Source organism: Corvus moneduloides, chromosome 5 (genome assembly GCF_009650955.1).
Source record: "Corvus moneduloides isolate bCorMon1 chromosome 5, bCorMon1.pri, whole genome shotgun sequence".
Lineage (NCBI taxonomy): Eukaryota > Metazoa > Chordata > Aves > Passeriformes > Corvidae > Corvus > Corvus moneduloides.
In genome coordinates, this window is record NC_045480.1 from 66,227,087 (window position 1) to 66,251,231 (window position 24,145).

Consider the following 24,145-nt stretch of genomic DNA (forward strand, 5'->3'; position numbering starts at 1 on the left):
GTATTCTCCACGTGATGTGCTTAGGAAAAATTGCAAAAATCACTCACACTACCATTTAATTAGTAGCTACTGTCTCAATTTTGCTTTCTCCTTTAATTTTTAAGTCATTTGCTTAAAAATATATTTATATAATATATATAATATATAATGTGTGTGTATATATATATAGGCTTATGTCTCAGAAAAGGATGACAAACCATTTCTATACAAGTTCAGAAGAGCTCCAGAGGGAGTAAGAGTGTATACAAACAATGCTTGTAGAAATCCTATCATTAAAATGCATAGAATACTAGAATTTCCTTAGTTGGAAGAGACCCACTGGGGTCACTGAGTCCAACTCCTAGCCCTGCACAGGACAGCCCCAAGAATTACACCATGTACTTGGGAGCATTGCCCAAACACTTCTTGAACCTCTGCCAGGCTTGGGGCCATAACCACTGCCCTGGGGAGCCTGTTCCCATGCCCAGCCACCCTCTGGATGAAGAACCTTTTCCTGATAGCTATCCTAAACCTTCCCTCATGCAACTTCAGGCTATGCTCTCAGCTGCTGCCACTGATCATCAAAGAGATGAGATTGCAGCCTGCTCCTCCTTTTCCCCTCACGAGGAATTTGTAACTGCAATGAGGTCTCCCCTCAGTCTCCTCCAGGCAGAACAGACCAAGTCACCTCCTCACAACGTTTCTTCTCTAGGCCCTTCACCATGTTTTTAGCCCTTTTTGGACAATGGACATATTAGAGATCTTTCTCTCTGAGCAACGCTTCTAGGTTTACAAGGTTGGTCTTTTTTCCACTTGTTGATTTGGACACACAGATTCCTCAGCTACAGTAAGGATTTGCTCCCTCAGAATACATACAAGTACTCTGTGATTAATTCCTAGGGATTTTGAGCCTAGAATGGGGTTTCTGACTTCCCCTGAACATGCCAGATGCTGGGTGAGTGTGCTGCCATCCAAAAAGGTGCATGTGGTCCAACGGGTTGACTCCCCATTAGCTTGAAAGTCAAAATTTCCTGTTATGACCTTCATATGCCACTTCATGTGCTTTCATGGGTGAGCAGATGCCTGTTTCATACACCTGATTGATTACAATTTCAAAACATTTGTTCCTTAAACTACAATTTTTAGCAAATGGTAGAGAGAGAAGGTCTTGTGGTGAGTTCCTGTGCAGACATAAATAATTTGGCCTTAGATACATAGTGAAGTTGAATGGACTAAGTTAATACTTTGGAAAGTGTTTCATATTGACTGAATGCTGCTCTAAACATTTTGCCAAAGCTCTCTGATTCTCTAAAATTGCCAGTAAAGTATTTTCTGTTACTTTGTTGAGAATATCTTGTCAGTATTTGTCTTGTGCCTCTAACTCAAATTACATGAACAATCATAAGCCCTTTTACAATCCTTGTCAAGAGAGCTTTTTGAGGCCTTACAGAGGGTTTCACTTTCGCATTACTAATCATAGCTTGTTTTACTTGGTACTTGAGTAGAAGGAAGCTTTTTCATCCTACGTGCTGAATAAAAATAGAGGACACCACAGAAAAATTTCTGCCTGCCCTAGCTAAAGCAAATGCTGGGAAAATTTAATTTGCAGGAAAACCTTAAGGAAGAGTAGTGATAGCTGAAAGCAGCAGTTGAGTAATCTGTAGTCCTCAGTGTTACTATTTGTCCCATGTCTATTTCTGAGGATGGTGAAGACTTTGTGCCTCCAAACTGATTAAATCCTAACACCGATGCTGGTAGTGTCTCGGCTGCTAAAACAGCTCAACACTTTGCTCCGGGTTGGGGTAGAGAATGACTGAGGAAGAGACTAAGAAAATTAACCAGAAGTGTTCATATAATGATTTGGGTTGGAAGGAACCTTAAAGACTGCCTTGTTCCATCGGCTTTCCCATGGCCAGGGACACCTTCACCAGACCAGGTTGCTCAAAACCTCATCCAACCTCAACCAATTGGTGAGGAGTATGTGTTAATTGAAACCAGTTGTGTACTCCTCACTGAAACCGTAGTGTTACCCAGAACAAATTTGCTTACACCCACAAATGAAGTCAGAAACAGTTCTGAGCAGGCTGTAGGAGTTGTCCAAGACCTGGATGAAGCAAGACTCATTTGAGATTGCTTGACTCAGAGCAGCTACTGAACAGCAAAGTGCTTATAAGACATTGAACAATCACAAATGTGATATTTTCCTGTCTCTAAAAGTCTCTTTTAAAGAATTAATTTTCATATTTTCACTACTCCAGTTACGTTGAAATTTATATACAAGTGAGTTATGTTTGCTGTGGGAAACAGCTTTAAAATTTCTTGTCATTTTTGCATTTAAATTCTTAACCATAACATTACGTTAATGTAGTTGCACTGAATATTAAATTGATTTAAAGTTATTAATACTACATACAATATGCACTCTTTAGCATGTAAATATCTTAAAGCAGTAACAAAATGCAAGTTGGAAAATGTTATTCACATTCTTGATACAAGTATTAGCTTTCTGCATTAATTCCTGATGGCTTATAACCATTATAGCAAAATGACTTGAATGGAATTCTTTAATTTATAAAAGTGTAAATGAGTTCTGAATCAATTCCTGGACCTTGTAGTGTTAAAATATGTCTATTCATTTTTGAGTGTAGTGAGTGAATCCTTATAAAGCCACTTACAAAATAGCTACCTCTGGCAAATGTGTTGAAATTATGAATGCTTCAGAATAAACTGTTGTAGTCTTGTGAGCTAGAATAAAAAAGTCCCAAACCTTAACCTGTGTTTACATGGTAGAAAAATAAGTGCAGTTCTAACACAATTAGGTATTTACCTAAAGTACTGCATCAGAGTGATCAGCAGGAGCATAAAGGAACTGACAGTCCCTTTCAAGACATTCCCTGTGGGCTGTCTGTAAATCTGTGATCTTTGTGCTGAGATCCCTAAAATGGCAGCAGATTATGACGTAGCAGTGCCACCACCAGTGAGAAACAAACCAGAGCAGAGAATAAGGCAGTCAAAAACTTTATATACCAAATATGGAGCTCTACTAGACCTCCATTCAAACTGTGGTCTTCCAGTTTCTCTTCCCTGTTGTGGTGAGGATATGCATACGATCTTAAATAAAGCCTATCACCTCAGATATTCTGTTCCCCCCTTCCCCCCACCTCCTTTATTTCCCTTTTTCCTCAAAAAAAGTGGAATTCTTCAGGGAAGATACTTTGTCCTGGTGTACCACCTTGCCCTGATCTGGGTTGAACCTCTGGATGCTGCTGTGATGCAAACCATTCTCTCATCCAGCATTTTTTCCATCAGAAATACTTTAGAGAGAAAATACTGCATTTAAAGCAATTAAGAAGAATATTTCTCTTCTCCAAAACAACTCACCTACCATGAGATTAGTATGTGCTTCCACCATGAATGCTGCAGGTAAATGCTGTCAAAAATAGATTATAGTTTTTGCTGAAATTTTCCATGCTAATGCACCTTTTATGCAAAACAATCACTAGAATTTTTTTTTCCTAAATGTCTTTTCCTTATGCAGATAGTGTTAATGGAAACACATTCTATAATGAAAACTGTTTACTGTTTGATTTTAAAAGCAGCTTCTATAACACAGGTCTCTTTAATGAAAATATGTTGTAAACACAAACTCTTTAAAATACATTTTAAAATGTATTTATGCTGCAGCACTCTTCAATGGAAATGTCCATATATACTGCACTGATTATTTTCTATTAAAACACATTTAACAAATCCTGTTTTAAACCAATATCTAGATCAGAATTTATATGAACAGTTTTAGCTAAACATCCTAAACACAATCAACTTCATACAGAAAGAAACGTTTAAGGTACTTCCTGTTGATTAACTGTTGATTAACTGTGACTTTTTTATTTTCAGTCGGAAAAGTGGGGAAATAAGTGTAATACAAGTCAGTTTTGAAGGCAGTCACATTAAAATATGCTTTACTTTCAGGTAAAATTGTTCTCAAACAAAGTTATATAGAACTCTGCAATCTTTCTTCTCTACTCTTGGGTTAGGAGACTTCACCACTACGGTCCTTAGGCAGAGCCCATATTTACAAAAATTCACATACTAGTGGCCAGCAACCGTGAAAACAACACCACTGGGTAATAGCCCGAATTCGTCAGTGACCTCTCAAGAAAGATTTTGGTTGTAAAGAGGTACATTCTCTCAGGGGAAGGTGAGTTAATCCACAGCCTTGCTTTTTCAAAGAAGCACTTCCCAAAGCAGTTTTGTGGCTTTTGTCCACAACAGCAGCTCCACTGTGGCTGACAAGAGCCCTGTAGTCATGGTCCCTGTAACAACTTCTCCATAAAAGTTTTTCCATCCTCTTCATTGCAGCACCTGAGTCTGTGCCAGGTGATCATGCCTGGGTCTTCCTCGCTGAGCCCCTGCTGGCAGAGCGACTGTCTGTGACTTGAGGAGGTCCTGAAGAGGGAGAAAAAGAGTCCTGAAAGGTTAGAAGTTTGAGATTCAGAGGTCATAAGATGCCACCTCTGCAAAGCAAGAAATTCAGTCACCAAGGCAAAGAATCTTTATCTTCATTGTCAAGCCTTGTCCTGTCACATGATTGGGAACTGCTAAAAATGCAGCTGCCAAGCCCTCCTATTCCCACTGCTTTTGCAAGAGGTAGTGACCTGTAAGAGCAAATTATCTTTCTTTTTTCCTTAAAACTGCGTTGCTTAGGGTTTAAATCTAAATGAAACTAAGTGAATGCTTTATTTCTCCAGTTATTCATGTGCAACTAAATAGACTTTTGAGACCCTCCCAGGGTGACTTATTTGTCTTTGAGTTCCATGAAATGATACATGGAGAGCCACCAAGTAGTTTAAGCTGGGAAAAATACTCTCTGCTTGTTAACGTAATAAGAATGGACTGGCTGTGATTTGGGAAGGATCAGTTCCTCCTTTAAAGATTAAATATTATAATTGACCTTATTTTAAAATTACTATTCTCTAACACGTTTGGGTTTTTATAGTTCTAGCAAATATGTTGGAAACATTCATTGGGGATGAAAGGTTTGGATGTGTAAAGAGGTGCACTGGGAACACACAGGGAGAATGTGGGCCAAAGAAGAGATGCCGTGGCTTGCTCTCTGATTTTCAGTGTCCAACGTTCCCACTGCCTTACAGAGGAGAGACGTATTGGATGTTCTGTACTCTCTATAAACCTATTGAAGAAGTTTCCAGGCTTTGGCATCACATCAGATAGAGATGTATTTTAAAATTCTTTAGGTGACTTTAAATGGACTCTTTCAATATGTGAAGTTATCGCTTCCTATTGTAGAACAGTGGGAAACTGAAGCGCTTAGACAGAGCTATATTTAAAATCCTAGCATTTTCATACGGCTAGCTTATTTCAAGGGCTATAACAGGCTTGAAGCAAATCATCCATTGTCCTGGTTCAGGCTATACATGATAAGCCCTCCGTCTCATTCTGTTCAGTGTTATTTCCCTTTTTGTTTTTGCTCTCTCTTAAATCTCCAGCAAGAAAAGAAAACAACCTCAATGCTCAAATATCTTGCATCATGTTGCTACCATGCATCTTTCACCCTTAGCCATAACAGTAACATTAAATCAGTATTTAGCAAGGATGAGTATTAGGAAAAGGCTTCTGTTGCTCAGGATTTTTCTCTACAAGTAAAAGGACAAAATTTTAAATATGGCTTTTGTTTCAGTGTACCATTACAATAGATAAACCTTCAATAACAGTGAGCTGTGACATTTACAAAGAGAAAAACCTTTGAACACAGAGATTTAGCAGATTCTCAGGATTTTCAAGAGCAAATCTAAAATATTGCATCTTATCATCCCCAGCTGAGCTCTGTGGACATTCACGGAGAAAAATCACTTTCTGTCTGCTGTAAAGAAGACTTCTGAATGTGTCCATTTTTTCCTGGCAATTTTACCCACACTGAATCTGTTTCATGGTCTGAATTTTGGTCTTCTCTTTGGAGTTGTTACAAATGATCTTAGGGAATGAAGAAGGAGACAAAGTTTTGGTGCTGAAAAAGCCATGATACTAAGTTCTGTCTGCAATCTTTGAACTTTGGTGTAACAATATGACCTAGATATGGGGCTGAGGAATTGAGTAAAGGAGCAGTGTCTATTGATCTCTGTGGACTTTAAGGAAGGTAAAGTGGTTTATAGGGTCTCTTTACTCTCACTGCCTGGAACAGCTGGGCAAAAAGAGAGGAAATGGCTTTCTCCCAGTACTTGTCAAATAACTGATCTGCAAATTATCCCTCCAAGGGACAAGGTAGACAAAGAGAGTATGTTCATAAATCAAGAATAAAGTTGCAGTACTGTGGCCAAAATTCAGAGAGAAGAATTAAATAAAGTTTTATGGGATAGAAAATGGACTGTTAAAAATTGAAATAATTATTTTATTAATAATCTACATGGGCTACCAGATAATGATTAATTACATGCAATTTGTATTACCGAATTATCCAATAAGAACAAGTTATATAAGTACATTATATGTTGATATATTTCATACAAGTAATGCTCTGTAAATGAGTATGTGCCCAATATATCCAGGTATCTTATGCCCAAGAAAATCTGATTCAATAGCCTGTGTAAGCTGCAAAGAAAATGTGAGGAAATTCTTGCAACAAAGAAAACTTGCAAAAGTGAAGTCTATGTTTTCTTTCTTATCATGTGGGAAACACCCATCATATTACACTGACATACTCTTTGATAGGAAGTAACTAATTTCTTGAGTTCGCAGTTGCTTGGTTGAATGAATTTAACAAAACATGTTAGAGTACAGAAAATCTAGTTATTCAATTACCCTTTCTGTTGTGCAGTAAAAAAACCCAGAGCACAGCCCAACAAAATACTTGAGTGTTTACAAGCTGAAATATATTTCAGTAGCATCTGATTAGGAGTTAATATCTTAGGCGATATATCAGCACTAAATGTACTACCCCAACCGAAATAATAAATTTCATTTTACTTGTGCTTAATAGCAAGCATGAATCAGAAAATGTTTCCTGAATTTTATTAAAATTCTGTTATAGCTCATTTATAACTGAGGACAATGAAGTGCGTACAGAATACAGAATGGTATAATCAATGAAAAGATAAAGAGCTCCAAGCTACCTGTTCTATATTGTTAACATAAATGGAAAATAAGATTGGACCAAGATAAGAGTTTTGCAAGGCTGTCTTGGTTTTTATTCTCAACAAAATTTGTTCCTCTATGATTTGACATGCAGTTTATTCTGAATAGGGGCCTAATCTTGAAGTCTTCACCCAGACAATGAATGCATGGGCTGCACGTGGCCTCAGTGCAGCATATATGTGTTTGTGGTGAGTAGGACTTGGTGCAATTAAGGCACCTCAATAAAATGAGATCTGAAGTACTTCAGCCTGAGCCTGCAGTACTTCAGAAGCAGCTGACAGAATCCCTCGCTTGTGTCTCCTCTGATCTGTATATAGTGGAAACTGTGTGGCCTACAGAAACTGAGTGATCAAACAGCATCACTGGGTTTCTGCAGTAAAAATTACATAATGTGCTTTTCAATTCAGCTGTACTCGGGAAAATTGCAATGCTATTTTTGAGGGGCAGCTGAGCAAAAATGCACATTCTATTGAAGCTTCTTTTGGAGTAAATCCAAATATCTTGAGCATGTTTGCAATAGAACTGAATGTTTTTTTCCTTAGGCTTTGCAATACACCAATCTCCAGGGATGACTATTATTCTTTGGAATTTACATTGACTTCCTTGAGTAGTGTATGCCTGTTCGTGTGTGTGTGTGTGTGTATATATATGTGTGTAAAAATCCTATATGTGTGCAGCTATTCTATCTCTGAGATGCTCAAGATAGAGGACAGTAATGATAGACAAAGATTTATCAAATGCCCCTGGCTTGAGTTTCTTTTTTCCAGTAAGACATCAGAATATTTTGATCTGCAGGTACTATAAAGTAATACAGAGTTTTATTTTTCACAGCCAATGCAGTGTTGGCTTTGGCAGAGGAGAGGAGGTCAGGTGTTTGCCACCTGAAGCAGTATTCTCAGTGTGGAACAAACAACATTTAGTACTGGCCAAGATGCTGCTATTAGATCTGTAGGTGAAGAACTCAAAACTACACTTGGAATTTCTTGCTACCAAAATTCTTTGTCTCTAAGAAGTTCTTTCTTGAGACTTTCTACTTTTGAGTATTACATTTTTACTGAAAGTGAGTGCCATTACAAACATTAGGCGTGGAAAAGCGAAGCAGCAAGAGCTGTAATATCTGCTGTTTAAACTGTTAAGCCATTTTGTAAAGCCTTAAATGTTGGAAATGCAAGGAATTAAAAATACATTAAAAATACATTTGTGAGGTCTAGAAAGTACCATTGGAATTCAATAATTCCTCTTTTTCTCAATATAATGTTACCTCTCTTATTTCTCTATTTATGTATTTAAGCACAAATGTGCATGTGCACTTATAGTGTATCAGGTCCCCAGTAAGAGACCTGTGTGATTTAGACTGCACATATACATCATTACCAGATCTCTACTGCTTACTGCTGCTGAGTGGTATGAAGGTGATAACAGCTGGACACTCTTCACTGAACATCTGATGCCTGAACTAAGAACAGTGTAAACTGAATCAATCCTGTAAAGGCAAAAAATAGGGTTTTTAAAATTTATTTTTAAAACTTAATTCCACGTCCTGAAGATGAGTGAGAAGTCTCTGCTTCTCTGTAATGTCTTATAATTTACATAATTTCTCAGTATTCAATAAATTAATTGCTTGGTTCTTGGAAATAAATTATTCTCCTCTCCCAGCTTTAGGGAATGCCTATAATGTTTTTTTTAGGAAATATCTATGAAGGTATTTTGTGTGCAGAAATCTTTATTTAGAATTTTTTGTGACTGCCACAGATTTATAACTCTGCAAGAACACAGTAGTGGAATTCCTAAGGAAAAGGAAGAGGATATATCACCATAATACTGAGAGGCCTCTTTTGGAAACTGTCCAAGAGAGAAATTCTATACTTATCCTTCCCCAAATTATTTTTAAATGCCCTACTAACATGAAGACATTTCTTCATTTTGTTAGTCTATACAATTAAAGACTCAAAAATATCCAGTATCAGAACAATTTCAAATCTGTTCTCATCTGAAGAAAAATGCACACACACTTATGTGCACAGGTATTTATACATATATATGAAAAAAAATCCTATTCCTCCTTATCATAAACCTCAGATTATTAGTAGAGCTCACTTAATTTTGATTCCTAGTTTAATGTCCAAGTTAGAGACTTGGATTTTTCTAGGTGTCTGTTGTTACAGTCCAGTGCCATTTCATAGCAAAATATATTGACTGTCAGTGGGAACTTGACATTTAAAATCCTCCTGCACCATTGATCCTCACTGTAAATATCTTTACAATAATCTTTTGATTAAAAAACTTCTAAGAAAGATGAACTAAGGATTGGAAAAGAGCTGTTAATGAGTAAAAAAATGTAACTAACTCCAGACACGTTATAGACATTTGATATAAGATGTTTGGAAGCTATTTTAGGTATTAGATATTCGGAAGATTACTGGGGATGCTTATTGACCTTCTGCACAGAAATGGTCCATTTGTTAATACCTGAGATCCTAATATAGTTCCTGAATTGATACCATTTTAACTTTTATTCTTTAAATAGAATGAAGTACAAGTTCACTCCTTTATGACAAATTATTATTCTTTTTCTAGGATTCCAAGAAAAATAATATTAGTTCTATTTAACTGGCATAAATGCAGATTATTTTTATCATTAAAGAAGTGAACCTACTCATTAGAAATATAATAAAAGTAATCAAAAAATTAATTAAGCAGTTTGCCCAACAAGGATACACAGGAATCTTCTTACAGGAATCCACAGAGATCTCTGTGTGGTTGCAGAACACAAAAAAACCCTGCAGCTGGCACTTCAAATGTAATGCTGCTTGTAACTTGAGTCATCTCAGCACAGAAGTCAATATTGGGCTCCTCCAGATGCTGATCCCTGGGCTTCTGAGTTTGTGCACTTTGAGAAAGAGCTGGGACAAGGACAAAGCATTTTCCATGGCCATATATTAATTATTTTTCGTAACAGACATATGACTGTTACGAAAAATTATTAATAGCTTTTAATTACCATTAGCAGGTACAAATCATCTAATTCACTGACAAACGTCAGTCACACAAACCTGATTTCTGTGTACTGACCCTCACCTCATGTTTTAAACCACAGCTTTTATCACAAGAGGCATCTTTTCGGATGGTCAAGAGTTATTGCTGTCATCAACACCATACAGGGCACGTTTTTTTTCAGCCTATTTCATAAATTCTGTTCCCAGGTACTTTTAGAGAGCATTTTATTTGGTTCATTTTGGCTTCAAATGAGAGTTGAGTAGTTTTGTCTCCAATCCATTCTGCCTTTGTGTATCCCTTTGTGTATCCCTTCACTTCAACTGCCAAAATTTGGATTGTGTTTTGTTAAATAAAACTCCACATAACATAGTGTTGCGGGTTCGGTTTATAACCAGGCAGAAACACCAATTTAGTGTAGTGGTTTGGTCCAAAATACTCATTACTGTTTATCTGCTGTGAGATAAGAATTAGGAGAAATGCAAAACAGGCACCAAACTTGAAAGAATATAAAGAAGTTTATTAACAGACCTAAAAGAAGAAAAAAAAAAAATTATACCACCTCCAGAACTCTCCTCCTCCCCCCACCTTCCTCCCTTCTCCCACTGACAATGTGAAAAGACAACCCTTAAGATGTTCAGTCTGTTTACCACTTCCATAATAACCTTGTTCAGTCCATTTAGAAAGAGAAGTCTCTTCTTGCTCATGCTATGAAAACATTATCACAACGAGACAGCCGCCCACTTCCAAATATTGTTCAGTCCATTTAGGAAGAGGAGTCTCTCTGCCTGCGTGTGAGTCCTTTCCCCCGACTTGCAGCTTTTCTCGCAACTGCTTTTGAGGGTCCACTCTTGAAGTTTTTTGGGGTACAATTTTAAGGTCGAGCCGTTCAGAAACAAAAACAGAGGCCCTTCTCCTTCCCTGGGAGCAAAGGGTCTTCATCATCTTCATCTTTAGGACTATCTCTGGGAGCATCTCTAGGAACTGAGGTTTTCTCCTTTCCCATTTGGAGCAAAAGTCCTCATCTGGTTCATCTCTACGGACTGAGGTTTTCTCCTTTCCCGTTTGGAGCAAAAGTCCTCATCAGGTTCATCTCTCCCTGTCTAAACTTCTCATGAAATTACAGCTGCGTCAGCATCTGCCTATCTCAGCGCAGGTGCTTCTGCTCACGAGTTGAACACTCCACCCCCCATATCTTCATGAAATTACAACAGGATACTCTGATATATCATAGCTTCACAAGAGAATTTCAGCTTTAAGCATCTCCTCTCTCTCTTCCTTCAGGTTTTCAGCTCTTCACAGCAATAAAAGGGTTAATCTCACCTCGGCCTTGCAGCTTTGCAGCTGGAATGTTGAATTTTTCTCATCGCAGTGGAGAGGGGGGAGAGCCGAGCCGCTCCGGCTGCCCACGGCAAGGCAGTGGGGGGGGGTTCCACAGCTGGAACAGGTCCATCGGCTCCAGGATGGCCGTGGCCCGGCCCGGCCTGGCCCAAGCAGGGCCTGGCCGGGCCCGGTGGCCCCCACACGGGGCCCGCAGCCACCTGTCCCAGCGCCGGAAACGAGAGAGAGCTTGGAGGGGGAGTTTGCCTATTCTTAAATGTGGATCACAGAGGTGATCACAACTTTAAGTGGCTTAGAGAATTGTCCATATTCAACCTGGCCAGCTGATAGGTTCTATCAGTTCCCAGAGGAAACTGTAAGCACCCCTTAGCAAGGACGTCCCTTCCGGGACTATGCTTGCTAACCTATGACACATAGGGACTGCCCAAATTTATAAAGTAAAAAAAACATAGAAGGCTCAGATCTTCACATGGCGCAAGGACCTTGATCCTGAACCTTTCCATGTGAAATATGAGGACAGGAGTAATTCTGAGTATAGCTATGACATAAATCAGGAAGAGCTGCTCTGAAGTTAGCAGAGCTTTACTAGTCTAAAAAGGATGTGGGAAGATCAGGCTACACATACAGGACTAATATAAATGTGAAATTATCTGTGTCTTTTTCTGTGTAGGCATAGGTATCAAGGTATTTTTTAGTTTCAGAATTATCTCTGCTACTAGAAGAATTTTTGTCAAAAAAAAAGAAGAAATTAGATCTAGAACATAAAATGTTTGATTCTGAATTATTTGAAGGTGTTGTTCATGTAAATGCTATGGGACTTTTTTTTTTTTAATCTGCTGTCATTTGGACTTCACTACTTAGATTTCAAATGTAATTATACTTGCCTGTCCCTAGACTACATGAACGAAAAATTTGCCAGAGATGTTCACAGAGTTAATTCAGTCTTGAGATACATACCTTTTCAAACACTCTTAATTGGTAAGTATATATAAGATCGATTGCACTAGGCAAATTTACTGAAATGGAAGGTCTGGATCTTAGAGATTGTTTTCAAGGATGAATTAATCAAAAAAGTTGTTGATATTGGTCCTAGATAATATTGCAGAAGACTCTCTGGGAATAGCTGTACACTAGTAAGTCAATAGTCCTGGTTAGCATTGGAAGAAAAAACCACTGTGTTGGTGTCCCTTCACCAAGATTTAGAGTGATTTCTGAAAAAAAATAGTTGCATGTGAGACTTGGTAATTTTGCACAAAACCCAAATTAACTTTATTGATTTAATACAGTTCTATGTTTTGTGTAGGCATCTCTCCAGACACCTCTTTTTTGTTTTTTCTTGTTTTGTTTTGGGTTTTTTTTTGTTTTGTTTTAAAACCCTCTTATAGATGTAACCTACACACATAACAATATAAATAATAACAATGGGATTTGTGTCTGTGCAGCTGGTATAAAAGTGGACATCATTTGGAGCCAGCTGTGCCAATACCTGTTGTGATGGAAATGGAGTTATGATTGCTAAATATTCATTTGGTTGCTGAGATGTTTATTAAATGAATGTTGGTTTAGATTAATATAAGCCTTTATGGAAAAATCAGCAGGGTGGAAACAGAGTACATCAAGGTAAGCCAGATAGTCAGACATTCTTAAAGGGCATTGGCAATGTAGAATGCCTCTGCAGTCAAAAATCCTTCAGTAATCAAAAGGGGGAAAAAAAACAGAGCTAAGGAGTTGTTTTGGGAGAACATAAAAGTTACAGGATCCCATTGATTTCTGCGATATTTCTGACCGGTTTCTCAGAAGGGCAGTTTGGAGAAGAGTTTGGTTAACTGCACAGTGCCTAAAGTGGGGGTTTGCTATTTTTATTCTGAGTTTCATTACCATTGACAAAATCAATAACAATTTGTGAGAACTCCTCCAGGAGTATCTCAGTGATGCAGAGACGTAGCCAAGGGAACTTAGGTGAAGTTTGTCCAAAGGAGAGGAGAAGAAAGGTGCATCCAAGCAGATGGCTGAGGCTATAGGGGTCACCCACATCCCTCCACAACATCCTGTTTCTCCAGTGCTGTAGAGGAGACATTTGTGCATCCCTTGGTTTTCTTCCCTACTTTGGGAAAAGAAGTAGGAAGAAAAGTGTTGTTTACTATATCTGGGCCTTGAAAGCCTGAGAAATGCATTTCACACAGTGTAATGCCTTAAGAAAACTTTGCTTCCTTCTGATGTGTGAGGCCAAGCTATTTAAGTACCACTGTTATGTAAATATTTACATTTGTAAATATGTAAATACATATTTCTCATAATAATTATATCTATTCTATGCTTACCATACTCACTTAGCAGCAAACATTAAAACAAGATTCTTACAAAGAGAAACCCTAGTCATTTGGCAAAGAAGAGTGCAATAATCCTCTGCTTCTCGCTCCCCCCTCCATTTTAATTGTTAATAACTTTTCAGCATGCAGGAGAAGTAATCTCCCACCATGCTAAAGCAGTCAACCTAATTGAAAAGAAATACAAGTCATCTAGTGCACAGCTGAAAAATTCAGCTAAAATGCAATCTGTCATTATCTTTCCAATGCCAGTTTTAAATAGGTATTAAAGTAAATGGGGGAAACATCTTCTCATTTCTCTTGCGGTATCATTTCATTTCTACAGAAATCCCTAATCCCCAAATGAAGATTCTGACTGATACCCAAAAAACACTCAAGACGCAGCCTCAAGTGTCTTGGAAACCAGATCCAAAAATAGAGGGAAAATTTCCCTATCATGAATTAATCTCATTTGAAAATGATTTTAAAAATACAGTTTATGCAATGCAAATCCTCACTCCCAGAATAACCTGTATTTGTGGTTGTTATGCCACAGTCAAGAGATAAATTACTGCTCAGCGAGCTGTTTCAGCACGGCAACATGAACTGCAGCTAGGATTAAGGAAACTGATGAAGCATAACGTACCATGAAAGAAATGAAAACATTTTATAGGACATATGGGTATTATTGACAGGTTTCTACTTTTTGATACAATGAGCTCTTTCAGCAGGAGATCGTATTTGAAAAGTATTCTGCATTAGGAAATTATATGCCACATTAAAAGTATTCACACTTTTAGTCGCCAAATTATTATGCTCTATATAACACATTTCAATTTAATTGGAAGAATATTGTATCGTGATGCTGAAAACTTGTTTAATGGAGATAATATTTCAGCTTGGTAGGGAAAGTTGGATTCATTTGAAGCTGAGACATCCTCAGATTTGTAATTACCAAAGCATGCTTCTGAGTAGGTAAAAGTATATTGAAAATATGTCAGATGGGGCCTTATAGAAAATCCATCAAGCCCTTAACAGGTCAAGCTCAAAAAAAATCTTACTAAAGCTATTACCATCAAAGTGTATTTGGTTCTGGTCTCAGGACAACTTTCTTCAGACTGCTCCACTGACTGAAATTCCCACAACTGAAGAAACCTCAGAATCTGTACTATATCGCATGTGCTCAGCAAGTGTAAGAAAATAGATGGTTAAGAAGATACCCCTACATGAAGTCTGAAAAATTGAAAAAGAGAGTTTTTAGCATTCTACTCTAAAACACGATGGCTAATTATTTTTTCCTTCGGCAGTCTTGCTTTTTCTATTCCTTCCCTGAAGTAGTAAAAGATTCAGCTAGATTGAACAAAGTCTATGCTCTCAGGAGAAATTGTCTGCTGTTAGAAAATTACATGACATTTCTTATGTATTCTTTCCAGTGTTCACAAAATAGAAAATTTTGAGCTTCAAAAGAGACCTCCATTGCAGCTACAGTTGTAGTGGTAGAGAAGAAAACAAGAAATAGGGTTAGGAAGAATCACATCCTACTGTGTACATTCTACAAAGTCCTTTTATATGAATCAATAGCTACTAGTGTTGTAGAGGGATCTAATTCAGTAGTTTTCAAGACTCTTTGTGTGAGGTAGTTTAAGTCTCTTCTCACTCAGTCTCCAGGTAGTCCTAAAATCATGGGGCGCAGATGCTTAGCACAAGATTTCTTTGCATGGTGCTTCCCTAAACTATGTTTTTGATCTGTCTGCATTCTGCTAGGGCTTGCACGTAAACATGGTTAGTTACGAAGCTTATTGTCTCATTGGTGGGAATCAGTACCAGCGACTAGGTTTAGATTAGATAATAGGAAAAAAATCTTTACTGTGTGGATGGTGAGGCACTGGAACAGGTTGCCCAAAGTTGTGGATGCTCCATTTCTGGAAGTGTTCAAGGCCAGGTTGGATGGAACTCTGAGCAAGCTGGTCTATTGAAATGTGTCTCTGTCCATGGTGAGGGAGGCTGGGACCAGTTGATCTTTAAGGTCCATTCCAACCCAAACCACTCCATGACTTGATAGATATCAAGCTTCAAGACTTGATAGACATTTCCAGTAAGGGGAAAAAAGCACTTCTTGTCTGACTTTTATATTTGTTTTGGTGCCATTTTATAAGTCAAAGCTGAAAAAAAGATAAATTTCTGGTGCGACTCAGAGAAGTATTAAGCCCTGGAACAGGTTCCCTAGGGAAGTGGTCAAGTCACCATCCCTGAAAGTGTTCAAAAAACGAGTAGGTGTGGCACTTTTTGATCTGTTTTAGTGGGCATGGCAGTATATGGTTGAAGGTTGGACTTAACCTTGGAGGTCTTTTCTCAGTGTAATGATTCTGTGATTCGAAAATGAAGGAAAATAAAAGAACACTGAGAATAATCATGCTGAAGACTGGTTGGAATATGAACTACGTGATTTTATGTAAGCTGCATTATTCTTCACTGCAAACCAAAATCTAAAAGAAGTGTTTTTCATGCTCTCTGTACCTGATTTGGAATCTGGGAAGAAGGGACAAAAAAATGACAATAATAATAAAAGTGATATTAATAATAATCTCTCACAGGGGCAGAGAGAAAAAAGGGAATTTAGGTGATATTGTAGTGAGACTGCATGTAGAATGCAGATTAGTATGAATTAGGTGAAAGAAAATGTTTGTGCAAAACACTGCCTATCTGAATACAGATTTCATAATCAGCACAAGAAGGGGTTGAAAACAGAGAATGTTATTTTTATGTCCTACAAAATGTCATTGTTTTCAGAAGTTATGCTGTGTTGAATGCATCATATTATACAGCAAGGGATCTAGATGAGAAAATCAAACCAGGAAACTCATAACACCCAAAACATCTACTTTTCAAAAGCAGACTACTAAAACGAAAGAGAGAGCAAAGGCAGAGGAGCAATATTTTCTTTACATTTGGTAAGAATGACTTGCCCATGGTTATAACCGTGGCATATGAAAAACTTTCAGTAACCTTTCCCCCTGTTACAATCTGGTTTAAACCCAGAAAAGCAAAGCAAGCTAAGTCTCAGTGCATAAACTGGAAAGAACTTAGTAGGTTCAAAATATTCCCAGAAACAAGATTGAACCAAACGAGGTTAGATGTTGATGCCAAAAAAATTGATGTATTTTATTTAATAGTGAAAGAGGCAAAGAGAAGGGAAGAAAAAGAAAGAGAGAAAGAAGTGGAAAAAAGAAGTGTGCGTGGGGAGTGGAGGGAGGGGGAGAGGTGACAGGGGTTAGGTGGAAGCAGATCACCCATCCGAGGGTCCCAACGACGTCTCGTTGTTCCCCTCCATCTGGTCTTCTGGTGGTGAGGGTCCCCCGTCACCGCTGTGGCCACGCTGCCACATGCCACCATGCCACACACCACCGTACCACATGCCACACCACGCCACCACATGCCAAAGAGTACAGAATCCCGTGGATTAATATACGCTTTGGGCCAGGTGGGAATGCCCACGTGCCTCCTCTTGTAGGGGCTAGCTTGACACTGTCCCTTGCAACACTGAGGGTCTGTTGCATCATCTCTGCTGCTCTGGTGCAGGGTCTGGGGACCCCTTTGAGGGGGGCCCCTGTGATGGGCCATGTCACCCCTCCTGCTGTGGATAAGCTTCCCCCCCCAGTGAGGATCCCTCACCTGAGCTCTGCACAGCGGAGGATGGGCAGTCACTGGGCCTTTGACCAGAGGTTTTTCCAAGATACCCAAAGCCTCTCCTCCCCCCACCCTTTGGTGGGAGGGTCTGTTCGAGCCTAGCAGCTGATAGCCCTGGGGCTGTGGTCTCCACCTTGGAGGTGTTAAGCTTGTTCTCCGTGAATGACCCCAGCCCTGAGTTGTTACTTTATCTTATCTTCATCAGCGAGCGGTGTAAGGCCTCAGTCAGGGCCCCATTCAGGGTGTGGTAGTCTTCTTTGCAGCTTTTGTAATACAGTTTTAAAAGTCCTTCAAGAAAATGTTTAAGTCATAAACTGTAATATTTCAGTCTCTGACACCCCCGCATCAAGCTATCCGCACTTCTGGTGGAAACTACCTCTTCTGTCTGCTCTACAACATGTAAGTTAAAAAGTAAATAGTTAGAAAACCTTAAATTATACTTCTTATATATACTTATTTATACTTCTTATACATACTTATTTATACTTCTTATACTACTTACTTATACAATATGGAAGTGCTAACATGCAATTTTCAAAACAGAATGTGAGTTCTACATATTCTGTTGCTCTCTGCCAGAGAGCAGGGCTTAAAGGTGGTCGGGTTCTCTTGAGGGGAAAGAATATAAGCACAACAGGATACTCTAGAACTCTGATTAAGTGTTTGCAGGTTGTATTTATCATAGAAATTTCTTAAAATTATTAAAATGTCTGTTACCAATTGGCAGCTGGTTAAGTGTTCATAGACTATTTAGAGTTCAATAGGATGATTGCTTTTTTTTTTTAGTATCTAGGGAAATGCCCTCAATGTGTAGGCTGAGTTACCATAATAGTTTTTCTTCTCAGTCCGTGTCTCCTAAACTTGTTCTACACATTCTTTCAGTTAAACTTTGTAATTAAGTTTATTTTGCATTTAATGACTCTCAATCAGATCTATGCTGGGGCTCAGCATAGTAATTGAAACAAGTTGGTTTTGTTTGACGCATATTTGGGGGGGGTGAGATAAAATTGTTGCAAAAAAAAAAACCCAAAAACCCTGATAAAAAGTATTTTCTATTCCTTGTAAATGCCAAATATCCTTAGCTAAAGTTAACTGCCACAGAAACTGCCCCCAGTGTCCTCATCACTAACGACAGGACAAGTCCCAGCTGGAACTATTTATTGGCTTACTCAAGTGCTCCACTGCTTTGTTCTAAATATGTCAACTTTGATTCATCCTCAGGCTTAGTTGCTGTCAAACACTGTTAAATGGAACTGGAATCAGCATTGCACCTAGGCATCCACTAAACCAAAACCATAATCACTTCTACAGAAATGTTAGTAATCTGTGGCACTAAAGAGTCATGGCATTTCTGTGAGGGTATCCTGTACAAAAAGGAAGTCTGGTCTCATCTTTGGCACCAGCTAGAGGTAAGAAGTTCATAGCATCAGTACTGAAAGCTTTGGCAACAAGCTTTGTGACCTCAGAAGAGTGAAACTTCTTTTTATATGTGTGATTGGTACTGTCAGAGTACATGCAGGAGTACATTATGAGACCAGAGTTAGGATTATCCTCACCAACTAAAGCATTGGCAGCATTTAGCTTAACACTTGAGTGGAGCTTGTTGGTGTGAGACTAAATGGAAAGAAATATTCATTTTGAGAGATGAATAGTAAAGCACAAAATATTTTAAAGTGGATAAGGGAAAACCAGGTTTCATCTACAGTCTGCAAAAGCAGTTAAAGGAATCTACTCAGAACAGCATGGTATCTTCTGCTCGTATCGTGCAAAGGTTTTAGGTAGCACTTACACAGATTTTTAAGGGTACTGTTAAGAAACACAGCATCTGAGATCAGTACATACTTGAGTGCCATGTGTGATATTAGGAAGGAATGCTACTAAAAATTACTAATGTACTAATTTACATTGTGATGAAAAGTAAAATTTGAAGACGAGGGTAAATGGAAATTCACAAGATATCTGAGCACTCTATGACTTATTTCGAGCAGGGATCTTCAAAATGTGAAAATGCATCCCAAGGCCTCCTAGGGATGCATACCTTTAGGAACTTACGAAAACCAGTCTTTGACCCAATATTTTTCTTTTCTGCAAAATAGAGAGTGAATGACATGGTCTCAACAGATATTTTAAGTGATACATAAAGGACCATTCTCTGTAATTGGTTGGAAATGGCTTCAAGGTGTGCCAGGGGAGACATAGGCTGGATATTAGGAAAAAATTCTTCACTGAAAGAGTTATCAGACTCTACAACATTCTGCCCAGGGTAGCTGTGGAGTCACCATCCCTGGAAGTACCTGAAGGATGGGTAGATGTGGACCTTAGGGACATGGTTTACTGGTGGACTTGGCAGTGTTGGGTTAACAGTCTGAGTCTACAAACTTAAAGGTATTTTACAATCTAAATTATTCTGTGATTCTGTATTTACTACAATGAATTCAGTAAAACTTCTACATAAACCTGTTCTTTCCTTCTTTTAATCCACAGGGCTTTGGATGGCAATGTTACCTTCATTGATGACCAAGGCTTCTCTTGCAGCTGGCTCTCAACTGTTGCCCAGCTCCCCCACAGAACTCCAGCACTCACTGTCTTTTTGAAAAGGTCAAGATTTTTGGAGCAGAGAAGAGAGACTACCGAGGAATATTACAAATACAGTATCTGAAGATTTCCATCCTTCTCTTCCATAACTTTTTCTAAAAACCTATTCTGGACTTGGAAAATCTTTCAAACATATGTGTGATCTCATGGCTAGGTAGGCCTGAAGAACAGGAATTCCCAGATCCCAGAGTGTCAGCAATTCATGCTGTCTTCACAGCATTGCTGGTTTACTTTTTTAGTGCATACAGCGTGTGTGTATGTCTGTGCACAGGGATAAAACACTGACGAATAAGAATTCTTCACTCACTCTAGCAACAATTATTTGAATATTTTGTGCTCTGGGCAAAGCACAGGAAGAGTTAAGCCTTGTTTAGCTGTCAGCCTGCCACGATATTTACTTTTGTATTTACAAGTATTCAGTGCATCTGATTCAAGCAAAGCTAAGAAAGATTTCACCTTAAATCATTAACACAGCAGAAGTCATATTCTTTTGCAGTATTTTAAAGAAAAATAACATGCAGGCCACATCATGTCAATGGTTAAATGTGCTAAAAACCATTGTGAATGAAATTCTTTTTTGAATTTAATTTCAAAATTTCTAGATAATAATAATTTAACTCCTTTTATGTTACGTGTATTCAATCTTATAGCAAACTAAATAGAATTCTGGAAATTGCTTAACCACACATTAGACCAGAAACTTCAATGCTATAATATTTAATTAATGAGGAAAGCACTGTGAATAACTAATGGATTTTATTAATGCTAATATATAGAACAGCAGGAATAGTTGATAGACCAAAGAAAAATTTTTAGCAAGCAATCTGTGGAAGTAAAAGTCACTGAAAGGTAAAATAATAAACTTGTTTGACACACCGAGGAGCTGGTATAACTTTGGCAGTCATAGTGTGAAGGCACTGTGCTTGATAACTCGGTAGCTAGAAGGGCCCTGAAGTAACAGCTTTTGACATGCCTGGGAGATCTCATCAAAGAGAAAGGAAGATCCCTGACAAGAGAAATACTAAAAAGGACTCCTGGTGGGAAAGCTGCTGCCATGCAGAAAACTGTTTCGGATAAAGATATCCAAGAAACTCCTGCCCCCTGGGATGAAGCACTGTTTCTAATAATTGATGGAGTATTATTAAGAAGATATGTTGGTAAAAATACATTTGGAATATCATGAATAACACCAGGTGTACATTAACAAAGTAACGTTTCATTAGTTTACTTTTGTTGTTGCTTAAGAAACAAGTTTTGAGCCTTTTGTGGTATACAGGCAGTTATTGGTGTATTGGTAATAAGTGTACATCAGAAGTAGAGTCACACTACCAATGTTGTAGCCCTCTTTAACAGTACTTCAATAAATTTCATAGTAATGTGATTACTGATTAATGCAGCTCTTGTAAATACAATAGCTTTGTAATGCACTTACCTGCATTGACCTAATGTTCCAGACCAACTAAATATTGTACTGCCTCTTCCCCAAGTTTAAGCTACAAGAGAACAGCTTAGTTCATCTGATGCATAAAGCAAACTTTAAACACAGCCTTGAGTCTCCAGTTAGTAAGGAAACCCAAACTTTTCTGGCTAGTGAAAAAGCCGAGTGTAGCTGAGAGCCATGCCTATGTTTAGAAGAGGTTGGCAGGTCATCCAGCAGCAAATACAAATGAGAACACAAGAAAGAGGAATCTGTCCCTGGTGCGGAATTACTTCTGCAATGCCACCTGGTCCAGAACTTTTTTATAAAACCCCAGAAGGTATCACCTATCAGCTAAAGGGCAGGCTGCAATGCACAGCTGGTATATAGGGGAATAGGCATAGAATAAGTAGAGAAATAAAATGTAGTAAAAAGAACCCCTACATGCAAGAAAAGTTGTCCTTCTGCAGAAAGTTAGTGACCCAAAACCTGTTTTTTCCATCTGTCTGGTCTTGGTTTGAACTCTAGGTGTGAACAGATGATCTGTATATCACATCACCTTTTGTTCCAGGTCTTTAAAGATCTCTGACCACTGGGAAAAATCCAAAAAAGTTACTCTTCTGCTCACAAAGCTATGTTATGATTTTTAAAACCTTTGATCTTTTTTTCCTGGACAAAGCTGGAGCTTTGAATGCAAAGTTTGAGGGAATTATACTGCTGTTAATTTCTGGTATCTCAAGTAGTGCTTAGATACAATCCAAAGGCAAAATATTGAAAGAGAAATAAATAAGCATATTTTGTTTGACTGGCTGTGTTTTACACCCAAATACAAAACTTGGAGAGGAATTAATTTGCTCTTCAAGACACAGGACACTGTGAATTTCCAGTTGGAGACTGTAAACCCAGAAAGGGACCATAACAGTCACCTAAACTTACTACGTATATGACAGTGGCCATTGAATTCCTGAATTAGTTCCCATTTAAACCAGCTTATATATAATTTGAGATTTAAATGAAGCTTTGAAGAATTCACTATATTGTAGGTCAGTTGATTGGTAGCTCTGTGGTGCAGTAAATTTGGTATTGCCATTGCTAGCCAAAAGATATAGATGTTACATTAGCCCTGCAACTCACCCAAGCTGAGCCCTGCCAGGCTTGCTTTGGCTGCCCTTCCTGGCTTGCATAAAACTGTGGTTCAGCTCTTTTTGTCTGATGAGCAGTTGAATATTTACTAACTTGTTTTTCTTTAGGTTAGCTCTGTGCAATTCTGTGGTGCAGTGTTATAATAATTTTGTGCATCTCTCTAAGTAATAACCAGTAATAGTAATATATTGCTCTCTCTAGAGTGAAATACCTCTGACCCCCAAAAAAGCAATATGGAGTTGAGGAGAAACAGGCAAAGGATGGTAGCAAAGGCCTTCCTTGAAAGGCACAGCCTGGCGATGACAGCAGATGTTATAAACATGCAATAAACAAATTGCCCAGGTTTCCAAGAAATGTAGCCTTGGGAATCAAATAAAACCAGTTACAGGGCAAAACAAAAGGAAGAGAAAATGTCTAGAATATGCAGCACACACTGTGTGTGCCACAATATATGAGGATATAATCTGGAGGTGTAGGCTACTGAACATCAAGGTATAGCATGGATTAAAAACAGTCACAATCAATGTCATGCAGACCTTAGAGCAGGGAGCAGGAGAAAACCCACTGTCAGCATCATACTCCTCGCAGTGTAGAAGGCCAACCTCCCATCCCAAGTTCTCCACCTTTTCCTCTTGTGAGAGTTCTCATTTCTGACTTCAGGATCTGGACAAGCAGGGGAAGGGGGAGCACAACACCAGTGAAAGCTTAGATACACAAGGTGCATGGATAAAAATTTAAAATGTGCTATTAATGAGGCTTTTTGTATAATATAGTTTGAACAGTCAGCATTAGTGTTGTTGTAACTGGGATAGTAAGTCTTTGAATAGGCATGTAAAAGTTCAGGTTAACAAATGAATTTTTGACTGCAAACATAATTTTTGTTTCTCTAGCTCAGAAATGCTGCAAAAGGTGCAGATTTTATTATTAATTAGCCTCAGTCAGAAATCTGTATTTTAAAAAAATACTATCTTTTTCTAGATTAGCAATTGCCATCCTGTCTGAATTTGTCATGACTGGCTTCTGCTATGTGAATCTTTGAGAGACTGTACATCCCTCTATAATCAAATTAATATTCTACAGGCAAGTTATTTAGAGCTCAAGTTACTTTTTAACTTCTTGTTTGAAAAGATGGAATAAATAGACTCGATGATCTACCAGTGGTTTTTAGAAACAAAATGTGACTTCTAGTGTTATTCTCATATCTCTTTACCTTTTCAATTTTACAGTGACTTCTGAAATCAAGTGTAGTAGAGTCAGATTATGCCAGTACTGGTTATTCCCCCAGTAGGAAAACATTTCTGTATTCCTGCCTGGTGTCCTCTGTACATGCAGCTCTTTTTTCCTCGATCTGACTCTAGCAATTAATGTCAGACTGATTATTTCATTTGCTGTCCTAAATGAGGCCCCACCTACCAGTAAAACATGAAAATATTTTCTAACCATAATTTATGCTATAAAAGCTGTTTTGGATTATGTTTTCTTTGCTGAGATCATCTTTCCTTCCTTTAGTTTCCCTTGGTATTTTGCTAAATCC

The 24,145-nt window shown here is 38.3% G+C and overlaps 2 long non-coding RNA genes across 3 annotated transcripts in view; one reads left to right on the forward strand and one right to left on the reverse strand.

Annotated features, from left to right (window-relative positions):
* LOC116444811 lies at window positions 1–10,590 on the forward strand. The gene is made up of 3 exons (XR_004240532.1): window positions 1–11; window positions 1,341–1,345; window positions 10,496–10,590. It is a non-coding gene; the product is annotated as an uncharacterized LOC116444811 (long non-coding RNA).
* LOC116444812 overlaps window positions 3,841–24,145 on the reverse strand; it is a 27,682-nt gene continuing 7,377 nt past the window's right edge. Inside the window, exons 3-4 of one of the 2 annotated variants that reach the window (XR_004240534.1) lie at window positions 23,148–23,274; window positions 3,841–4,428 (exon numbers count right to left, since the gene is read on the reverse strand). This is a non-coding gene — a long non-coding RNA (uncharacterized LOC116444812). Of the gene's footprint in view, window positions 4,429–17,721; window positions 17,847–23,147; window positions 23,275–24,145 lie in introns of those variants that run through there. The other variant, XR_004240533.1, reaches the window with a different exon arrangement.